At 42.1% G+C, this 11487-nt stretch overlaps 1 long non-coding RNA gene across 1 annotated transcript; it reads left to right on the top strand.

Moving 5' to 3' along the window:
• Positions 1-3683: 3683 nt before the first annotated feature.
• Positions 3684-5132, top strand: LOC123651584. Its single transcript, XR_006740393.1, has 2 exons — positions 3684-4652; positions 4693-5132. It is a non-coding gene; the product is annotated as an uncharacterized LOC123651584 (long non-coding RNA).
• The last annotated feature ends 6355 nt before the right edge of the window (positions 5133-11487 follow it).

Below are 11487 nucleotides of genomic sequence, written 5' to 3'. Positions count from 1 at the left end.
ACTGGTCTTGGCAGGGCAGAGTTTTGTATTTTGAAAAATCAGGATTCCTTAAGACAGGCTTTGAGTATTTGTAAAATAAGTAATAGGATCTTTTAATGTTTCTTTTTCAGCTTGGTGGTATTGATGAGCCATGCTCCTTTCACTTTTCAGACAATGATTTTCATTGTTTTTTCCAAGTGAGATCAAGGTCTAAACACACTCAACTATTTTCTTTTAAATGAAGATTCATGGATTTAAAAAATTGCATTTTTCTTTAAGAGTATAATACCGTGTTTGAAAGGAAGCATTTTTTTTTTTTTTTTTTTTTTTTGCTACAACCAGAGAATAGAGAAGTTTTTCTTTAAGGATTGTTTTAAGATTTGGAATGAGGAACTCCTTTTGTGATGTTTACCATAGTTTACTATAGTCCGCAAATAATACCTAGGAATTAAGCCTGGCCAACTTATATCAAATTAGCTTGCAAGTATGTGGGTGACCTAAATCTGACCGCTGTTAACAGAGTGGGAGTAATTGCTTTGAAGCAAGCCGAACCTGAGCCTGTGGTCAGTGTTTGTGAATGACCAGTCATTTTGCTGGTCTGACTGTTGCTCTTGATTTCAAGTGAATAGGTTATTTATTTATTTATTTATTTATTTATTTATTAACATTTTTATTTTAGCCCTAACTGGTTTGGCTCAGTGGACAGAGCGTCGACCTGCAGACTCAAGTGTCCCATGTTTGATTCCGGTCAAGGGCATGTACCTTGGTTGTGGGCACATACTCAGTAGGGAGTGTGCAGGAGGCAGCTGGTCAATGTTTGAATTCTCTATCCCTCTCCCTCTCTGTAAAAAATCAATAAAATATATTTAAAAATTTATTTATTTTTAAATACATTTTTATTGATTTTAGAGGGGAAAGAAGCGAAACATCAATAATGAAAAACAATCATTGATTGGCTGCCTCCTGCATGCTTCCTACTGGGGATCGAGCCTGCAACCCAGGCATGTGCCCTTGACCGGAATTGAACTGGGTTCCATTCAGTCTGCAGGCTGATGCTCTATCCACCGAGCCACACTGGCTAGGGCAATATGTCATACTTTTGAATTCATACTTTCCACGTATAAAATTTTAAAACCAGATGAGTTCATATTTATTTCTGATGCTTGGTATTTTTCACATAGTTTTCCCATGTGAGGATATACCTGAGAATGCAGAGTCCTAGTCTGAAAGAAAGCCCAGGGAGGGTTTCCGTACTTTCACATCGAATTTAACTATAGTTAGAACCATTAACCCGAAGACTTAAGCCAGATTGTGATGGTCTTAATCTGAATTGGAAAGTAATGTTACCTTAGTTCTTGGAGCATAGAAACTTTCTGTTGAGTTTGTAGTCAAATAGCTTTATTATTTTGGTTATCTAGGTAAGCAGGTCTAGCATAGAGTCAGATTTCTTGGCCCCTCAATCCAGGATCTTAAGATCTTAAATTGTGTGTGTGTGTGTGTGTGTGTGTGTGTGTGTGTGTGAGAAAAAGCATATGCCTGGATTGCAGGCTCGATCCCCAGTATGGGGCATGCAGAGGCAGCCGATGGATGATTCTCTCTCATCACTGATGTCTCTCTCCCTTTCTGAAGTCAATAAAAATATTTTCAAAACAGAAGATAGTCCGCGTTGGTGGTATAGTGTTGAGCATAGCTGCCTTCCAAAACAGAAGATAGCCTTACAGACATATTTTTGCAGATGAAGAGAGGCAAATCTTTGTCCTGTGACCATTTGAAAGCAAACCAGGTTAGCCACCAAAGTCTAGAGAATGTTGTATCAAGAGAGAGATTTAAAATTGCAAAGTGATATGTCAGCAGTTTGGAATTCTGTGTCTTACCTCAAAAAAAAAATTAAAAAAAATCCCTTAACTCTTTCCTGGTTTACTTTGGTTTTCACAGTCTGCAGGAATTATTACTGGTGGAGATAGGATGGACATGGGTATGAGGAAGAGGAGGGAGAGTAATTTATTCTATTTACTGATGTCTTCAACTTTCAGTTTTGGTGGTAGAATGAGATTTGGGAAGCTGGTAGGTGAGATTCAGTCCATCAGGGAAAGTCTTAACAAAGCTGGCTCAGTGGCTTTTACTAGTTCCCACTGGGAACAGAGTTGAGTTTCTAAGATTCAGTCTTAAGGAATGATTCACAACTTGTAGTGAAGACAAGTCAAGTCCAAGGTTAAATAAGCATACAAGTGGATAGACAGAATATATAACGGGAGCGTGAGGCTAGAGCCCTCTGACCTTACCAGAATGAATGAGGGAGACTTTCATGGTCAGGAGGCCAAGGGCCAGGAGCTGAGGCAGTGTCCTCTTTCAGGTCGTGTATCTCTGGTCTGCAGAACACAGCTTTTCATTGGCTCAGTGAGAGGTTCCTCTTTCCTCCCTTCTGAGCCAGAAAAAATTACTTCTGTTTATAAAAGCCAATAGGATACTGGACCAGGAAAGAGTGGGGGAGTGCCTAATTCTGGCAACTGTTGTCTCTGGAGGCCAATTTTCATCAGTTGAAGGACAATTAGGTTCAAAGGCCATTGTTTCTCAGCATCAGCTACATATATTTTACATGAGAAATTTTGAAAAAATTCTCACTGACAATGAAATTGCAAAGTGTATAGCTTTTGTGTTTTAATAAAAGTGTCTCCAAAAGAAGAGGCTTTGACAGGAGAAGTAACAAGTGGTTCAACAAATAACGTTTGGCTTTCCTTCTGCAGGCTGCAGCAAGCTGCAGGGAGAGCTTGGCCAATACATCCATCTCTAATCGCCGTTAGTGCAAGAATCTAGATGTATTGTACCCAGGTCTGTCATGATTCATCCTCGTTTCAGCTTGAGTGACCTTCAGATTTCTTTTCTCTCTTGCTTGTTTCACAGGTGTTTTATCATGTTGCTATTTATATTTCTCCTAAAGGAGCCTGTTTATATATTTTGATTTTAAGCATACCTCAAGGTTGTCTGGATTTTAGCATTCTAAAGGTTTCTAACCTAATATTGACATTTGGGGGAGGGGGTATTTTATATGTTTTTCTACAAAATAGTGTGAGAATTAACCATGTGTAATTATATATGACTGTTGTTTTTACTTTGATATTTTAAATGCTGCTTGGAAAAATGGAATAAACTATTTGTGTGTTTTACTACAGGTAGTTATAGGCTGTCCCAGTTTGTCCCTGTGTGTGCACCTCCCTGCCAATTTTTAATGGGTGAGAAATGAAATAATAATTCAATGTCAAATGAAATAATTATTTTTAAAAGTTTCCCAAGAATTTTTAACTCTCTGTCCCCCTCACCTCTCATCTTTAAGAAGTACTTTTCTTTCTTTGGGGAGAGGAGATAGGTAAGTAGCCACATGGAGAATCTGCCTTTTTTCTTGAATTACAGCATTTTTAAGTCGGTCTTGTTTGTGTTTGTAAAGGAAAAAGCCTCTGTTCTTGGCTAACATGTTTGCCTGAGATCGAAGTCTGAACAGGACTACCCATTTTTATGACAGTTTTAACTGCCTTTGGCCTAAAGTCATCTGCCCCTACAAATTCTCACAAACTATTCAGCAATCCAAGTTGTGTATTACAAACTTTGAAAAATTAGATCCTTGCAGTAAACGGCGATTAGAGATGGATGTATTGGCAAAGTTCTCCCTGCAGTTTGCTGCAGCCTGCAAAAGGAAATAGTTTGTTGAGGATATAGTTTGTTTTTTAAACTTTATTGAGAAATATTAACATATAATTGTATATTAGAATACAGGCATTAATGTTTTAAAACCCACAGTGGTAGAGTTGGAGAGGACAATATTGGCATTGCTGCTGCGGGGAGTGGAGGTGCCTTCCCCGGAGTAGGGACCTGTATCTTCTCCCTGCAGCCCTCGCGTCACACGTTGGGGATGGGAGGAGAATAATAGGTTTGCTGGATAATTACTCTGTAAGAATCTCTAGGGCAGATGACTTATGGCAGCTATAGCTGTCCCTCTTAGGGACCGGAATCTCCTTGGGATTGGCAGTTGATCCCCGAACTAGTCTTGCAACTTTTTTTCAGAATTACTTTTGTGCAGAGGTTTATCTGGGAGATTTTTCTTCCAAATGCCCTCCCCTCCTAATTTTTAAATTCTATTTAAATTGACGTTCTTTTTAGGTGGGAGTGTTCTGAACTTTTCCTTACCTAAAAGAATGCATCTTACTATTTCTCCTCTTTTTCTCATGTTTTGTGCCAGGGAAGGAAAAGTGTATTTATTATGACAGAATTTAGCATAGTTAGCTTTATAAAAATACTGATAAATGCAGGAACTGCTGTGAATAGAAATGATAACATTGAATTGGAAATGAAAGCACTGAGCCAAAACACACACCACACTGGTAAACATCAAATGTAGGACCATCGGCCTTGTTTTTTAAAAATAAATACCCCTAGCTTACTAAGACCTAGTTTTGTAAAACTGATTTAAAAGACCTGTATCTTTTATGACATTTCATTGAACCACTCTACTTTTAGTGTTCTACAATGTGACAAAATCTTTTTTTTTATTGATGAAATGGGAGCAGAATTTTTTCCTGTATGTTGGTGGTCTCCTTTGGGGAGTGTCTTGTGTGGTGATCAGTTACATGTCAGTAACACGTAGGTCACTATGAAATGCGAGTTAGCTGGATATCTTTTAAGTCCAGATATGAAATGCGAATTAGCTGGATATCTTTTAAGTCCAGACTCCATGTCCCTGGTTGAAATTCCCCAAGAGACCTTTGGCCCACCTATCCTGCTGTATTGTGCCATGGACCGAGTGACTAATGCTACACCAATTCCAGGCCTGCTCTGAAGTCTGCATTTGTAGGACCCCCATCTCACATACTCTTGTAGCCTTCTTTTCAAAGAATTGCCACTCACGCAGAGGGCATGTTTCGAGAGCTGCTGTGCCCTTTCCTGTCCCAACTATGGGGGCCAGTTGGCCTTTTGGTTTTGGTGAACCCTGCTTTAACAAGGCTTCCTGGCATTTCCACATCTTCTATGAGAGCGGGCATTCTGTGCTGTATTTGTCCCATGGGACATCTTGTACTCATGCTTGTCCCGGCTATGTGTGCTGTGGCTCCTGTCACTGTCTGCTGTAAGTTCAACTTCGTTTACAAAAAGATTGTCTCAAATTGAACGAAAAATGGCAGTGTTGTTATGGTTCGTGGGATGGATTCTGTTGTTCCTTTTGTGTTCTGCACATGGAATTCCGTCTCCCTCCCTGGTTCTCAGCGCGGCCAGCTGACTCCGCAGTGAGGTGGAAGCCCTGAGTTCCCCGGCGACTTCCGAGAGGAGCTGCTTTGGATACAGGGACAGCTGCCAAGATGTCTTTCTTGAAAGGGAAGGGGAAAACCAGCCAGCTTCTGTCAGATGTGCCCTTCAACTATTACTGGGGAGATACTTTTGGTATAGAGTGAGTAAGGGCTTGGGGGAAAGTAATTTCTAAAAGATTGTATACCTGGGCCCTAACATACGTTTGCCTGAGATCAAAAGCCGAACAGGAGAGCATTTCTTACCCATTTCCAGGACAGCTTTACCTGTCTTTGTCCTTAAGTCAACTGCCTCCACAGATTCTTAAAAACTACTTACTCAACAGCCCAGTTATTCTCCTTCCATCCCTAGTGTTCGGTGCTAGTGGTTGTTCAAGCTCCACTCCTGTGTCCAGGTTTGTACATTCCTGGCTCCTGCCCCAGAGCAGGTAAACTTTAGGGAATAGATTTAGGCCAGTGGGGTTGGCTTTCCTGATCTTACTCGTTCTCTATTCTAAAGAGAAATTTAATTCTACATCTGAAGTTTCCTTCTCTCCAGTATTGGAGGATTACTTATCTCTGGCTTCTTACTCTTTTCCTTTTTATCTCGGGTATCTCTGTTGCCCTCCACCAATATGTTTTTCCACTTGTTGCCTCAGTCCATGAACATAGAGTTCTCTCTCTTCTGATTAAAAACATTTTTCTAAAAAAAAAAAAATGCTCATTATTTCAAAACTATATATATAGTTTTGAAATAATGAGCATTTTCTAAATAATGTAAGAATGGTTTAAAGAACTCTTTGCCCATATTGGCTAATTGTGAACATTTTGCCATACTTGCTTTGTTGTCATATAATTTTGTTGAACCATTGGGAATAAATCAGACGCCGCCCCTTTACCCTGAAATGCTCAAGTATATTATTTCCTAACAGCAGGGATATTCCCGTATAACCACCGCCCAACAGCCAAAAGCAGGGAATGTTAATTCAGTAATATCTGAGAATGTAGAGCTCACTCACAGCTATCAACTATGGTCCTTAGAGGTTTTTGTTTTGTTTTATTGTTGAAATTATTACATATGTCCCCTTTTTATCTCCATTGACCACTCTAGCCTTTAGAGTCCCCCCTTTCACGTCCTCCTCAGTCTGGGATTCAATTCGGGTTATTGCCTTTAGTTGTTGGCTCTCTTTAGACACCTTTAATCTGGAACAGTTCCTTAGCCTTCCTTTGTTTTTCACGGCACTGACATTTTTAGAGTAAAGCCCAGTTATTTGGTAGAATGGCCTGCAGTTTCGGTTTGTCTAATTTCTCCTGACTTGATTCAGGTGACATGCGCAGGTGACCAGGAGGCATGAGGTGCCCTTTTGCTCCCTCGTTGGTGATGTTACTTTAACTGACAAGACTTTAAGGCAAAACAAAACATGCTTATTTCCTTCAAACTTACCCATGCTTTCCTGCTTTATATAAATGTGATGATACACGTGCCTTTCGTTAGCGCAGACTCTTTTGTATTCCTATATTCTTTGCTCACCTTTTGCCACATTAGCCCCCAACTCCCCATAACCCAAATCGACACCTAGTGTGTGTCCTTCCCTGCTTTTCTCTTGTACTCGTGACTTTGAACATATTGACAGTACAGTCCCTCTCTTAGACCCAGACAAGAAGGTGGTGGGTTGCCACCTCCCTCTCCACCTGTTAAAGAGCCCTGGGGGCCAAGAGGATATGACCAGCCAGAGGCTCCCCTCCCCCACAGCTCTACCTACTGGTATTTTCTACCCAAATGTCTTTGAACCTGATCCCAGGGTCTGTGGGTGCCTGCTTCCCAGTGCATCCGTTTTGAGGCAGCTCGCCTTCGGCTTGAGGTGGCTGTGGAGCGGTGTAGGTGATGGGGAGGTCAGCGTGGGTGTTGGGTTGGGGTGTCTATGTACATGCCACCATCCATAAGCCCCTTGAGCAGGACAGAGAGGGCTTTGGGGCGGGGGGCAGGGAGCTTAGTGGCTGGCTCTCCCCACACTGCCAAATTCTGGCACTGAGCTGAGGAGTTTCAAGAATTCTAAATTTGAAACTGGTTGTCCAGGTTATTTTGAAAGTGTATTCATCAAGGTAGGAGGATAGAATATTTTATTCAATAGTATATTAACTTGACATTTAAAGTGTTGAGATTTGCTTTGTGGACTTATATTCCCTGGCCTTACTCCCATAATTATTAAGGGTAGTCCTGTTTACAAATAGGACTTCTAGTCCACTAGAAGTGTGCATAATGTGTGTGTGCACAGTGTCCTTATTTGTATAAACATACCTCTTTTTCTTGTATAAAAATTGGTAACATACGTGTACTCTTTAGCATCTTTCCTTAGTTATTTGTATCTCATGGAAATTCCTCCTAATTGTTTGCTGGAGGCTCCTCCTCTGAGTGCTTGGGTGAGGATCTGAGTACAGGTGTACTGATTTTTCAGACATCCCTCTTCTGATAGCCATTCACTTTATTTTTTGCCACTATGCTCAGTGCTGCAGCAATTATTCTGGTACCGTGGTCTTTCACAGGTTAGTAAAGTAAATAGCCACCCACCATTGAAATAAATTTTAAAGATTGTCATGGACCTTTTCTGAATTAAAAAATAGAGATTTAGAAATCCTTTGTAATTTCACCTGCCAGAAATAATTGCCATTACACACGGAGCTCTCTGTGCTTGTGCTAACACACGCATGCTTAACAGCAGTGGACTAGAAGTCCACTTCTGCAGCCTTTTTTTCACTGGGGACCTTTAACGGCCATGTTCTCTGGTCTTTTCGTTTTCTTATCTTGGCTCACTTTGGAGCATCCCATCCTCCTCGCTGACTCATTCTGTTTTGTCTGTTTCTCCTCTTTCTGTCTCTAAAAGTAGCCACTCCTCAAGTGTTAGTCCCATATTTCCAGGTATTTGGTTTTTTAATTTTATTTTTTTATTTCTAATTGGACAGTTCAGGATAACATGCATTAGGCTACTTTCCTTCTTTGCTTCCTTTTCTAGAAATGTTTCTGGCATTTCCCTCAATTACCCTGAGATTTGGCTTCCAAATCTCCTTTCCTTTGGCTCATCTTTCTCTGTTGGTCCTTACATCTGAGCTGCTGCCAAGACACTGTTAGGTTAGGACTCTGTTGGCCAGTGTTCAGTCCCCCCACCCCCTGCTTTTTCTCTCTCTCTCGTTGATGAATGTCCATAATTGCCTTTCATCCTATTCAGCCTCCCTGGCAAGGTAATTTAAAATGCTACATTCTACTTCCATTTTTCTTTTTTCTCTTCTCTCCCACTCTTCCTCCCCTCCCCTCCCCCAGGAGCCCTTTGCCAAGCCAAGCTGGCTCATTTGCTCTTCTGGGTATGTGTGGGGCTTGACTCCTTCCTGGCTATTCCCCTGCCATCCTCTCCGTTCCTGCTGGTGGGACTTGCTAAAGAAGTGAACTCACTAGCTCCCATCTTCCATGAAGGTGCCACTGATCCAGTGGAAACATGTCATTTATATTCTCAGATCTGAGCTCCAGGGAACACACCTCTACACATTCTCCCCTGACCCTCTGCTACTGTGAGGAGGGTTCTGTCACCTCTCCCAAAGAAGTCCTGTCTCAGAGGGCATCAGAGGGCAGTGTCAGGGGAGGTGTAGGAAGTGGACAGTTAGGCCCTCCTGCTTCCCTTCTGGTGCATTTAAAAAAAATATATGTTTTAATTAATTTTTTTACAGAGAGGAAGGGGGAGGGATAGAGAATTAGAAGCATCGAGAGAGAAACATCGATCAGCTGCCTCCTGCACACCTCCTGCTGGGGATGTGCCCACAACCAAGGTACATTCCTTGACCGGAATTGAACTTGGGACCTTTCAATCCACAGACCAATGCTCCATCCACCGAGTCAAACTGGTTAGGGCTCTGATGCATGTATTTGACCCTTTGGACACAGGCCTGTTCCTGGGCCTTATTTTCCTAATCTATGAATTGTAGTTGGGTCACCTCATGGCCTCTTAATTCTGTAAAAAGGGTGACCCCTTTAGGAAGCCCCTGGCTGTAAGCCAGGAGTATAGTAACTTGAGAAGCCCTAGGCTTCAGAAGGGACAACTCTCCATCAGGGGGAAGAAAACTCGGTGTAAGCTAGGAAAAGCTTCCTGCCAGAGAAGCCCCTATGGGGAAAGGAATGCCCATCAAATGCGTGCTGGGTGTCCATCGGCACGACTCAGCCACCCCGGCCTTAACCCTGACTTCTTTCCCCCTTCCTTTGACCTAGCTAAGCAAGCCTCCCACAGGGCCCTTACAAAGACTGGACTTAAAGTGACTATGATTCCCTATTCTAGGTCAGAATCAGGATCTTCCGAGGACTTAAGAGAGGTAAGAAAACCAGAGTTGGTGATGGGAGGGGGTATGCGAGTACCACCCAGACATCATTCATAGGCATAGAATAGAGTTTATATTGGTTATCGGCCTCTCACCAGGGGTTGCAAACTCAGATATTTACAAGGCCAGATAGGAAACTGAAGTGTGTGCTAAGGCAGGCTGGTTCTTCCTTTTTAAAGCACTGCATAGGCCAAATGCAGCAAACCTGAGGCTACCCAATGGCAGCCTCTCCATGGACTAGACTTAATTTTTGACAGCCCAGTTATGATAATGGTGTGATGGGCTGTACAAATTACTATCAAGCCAGATAAATATAGTGTCTACTATGAACTTGGGGCCAGTGAATTACAGAGATAATTAGTATAAATTAAATTAAGATTAAGTTAAGATCAACATGCGCTTGCTCACTAGGAGAGGAGTTATAACAGGAGCCATCATTTATTGCGTGAATGCAGTTTTCTGGGCCTTTGCCTGTGTTCAGATGTTGTTTAAATCTCACCACAGCCCTCCAAAGTGGGAACTGTGGATCTCTTTTGCCGATGAAGACACTTGTGGCTCATAGAGTGATGTGCTCAAGATAATTTGCTCTGAAGTAGGGAGCCAAGCAGAATTCTAGCCCATGCTGTCTATATGTATGGACACGTGCACTAGTGTAACACATGCATGGCAGATATGAACAAAGAGTGTAGGAGTACAAAGATGGCAGTGGCCGAAACTGGTTTGGCTCAGTGGATAGAGCATCGGCCTTCTGACTGAAGGTTCCCAGGTTCGATTCCGGTCAAGGGCATGTACCTTGGTTGCAGGCAAATCCCCAGTAGGGGGCGTGCAAGAGGCAGCTGATCTATGACTCATTGATGCTTCTAACTCCCTATCTCTCTCCCTTCCTCTCTGTAAAAAGAAAAAAGAAAAAAAAAAATAAAATAAAATAAAAAAATATATATATGATTCAAAGGTAGCAGTGATGACTCCTTGGAGGAGGTGCCATTTGAGCCAGACTGTGAAGAATGGGTAGGAGTTCACCTCTGGGCGAGATGGTCAGTAATACATAGAGGGAACAGTGTAAGTAAAAGTGGAATGCTTGCTGTGTCGGGATATTGGAAAGCTCTTGGTGTGCCTGGGCCATGGTGTGTGCATTGAAACTAGAAAGATAGGTCAGGGCTGCATTGCAAAGGGTTTTGAATGCCACACTCAGTAGTTGGAGGTGGTGGGAGTACCCTGGAAATGTCAGAGCTGATCAAATTTTTCTTCTAGAAAGATGATTGGTGCCAGTGTTGGGAGGTGGATTGATAGGGAAAGCCAAATTCTGGTCCCAGTTAGTGGAGGCCACTGTACTTGTTCCAGCAAGAGGCAAAGGTTCAGGGTGGAGCAGAGATATCTGGAGAGGAAGGTTTAGATGTAGGAGATGGATCACAGTAAGAACTATAAGAGGGGCCAGTAAGAATGTAGGAGGAAGAGGGAAGAGCCAAAGATGGTGCTCAGATTTATTTATTTATTTATTTATTTATTTATTTATAATAAATCTTTATTGTTCAGATTATTACAGGTGTTCCTCTTTCCTCCCTCTTCCCCCATAGCTCCCCTCCACTGGAGTTGGTGCTCAGATTTATAATCTGCGGGCCTGCTTGGCTGGTGAGAGATTAACTAATAGTTTATCTGCCTGGCTCCATGAAGGCAGGTCTCTACTCTGTTCACTTATTGTGTCCACAGTGCCTGGCACTCAACAAATGTGTGTAGATATTGAGGGAATGGATGAAAGTTTACAGGAGACGAGAATTTTGCCTGGTTGATGGGGTTGGGGTTGGAAGAGTGAATAGTCCAACCTCCACTAAAGTTTTCTTGTCTGAAAAAGGCCAAAAGGCAGCACGTCTCAGTAAGCAGCTCT

Source organism: Pipistrellus kuhlii, unplaced genomic scaffold (assembly GCF_014108245.1).
Source record: "Pipistrellus kuhlii isolate mPipKuh1 unplaced genomic scaffold, mPipKuh1.p scaffold_m20_p_6, whole genome shotgun sequence".
In the NCBI taxonomy this organism is placed as follows: Eukaryota; Metazoa; Chordata; class Mammalia; order Chiroptera; family Vespertilionidae; genus Pipistrellus; species Pipistrellus kuhlii.
The sequence above is the reverse complement of the archived record's forward strand: the minus strand, read 5'-3'. Positions and strand labels throughout refer to the sequence as shown.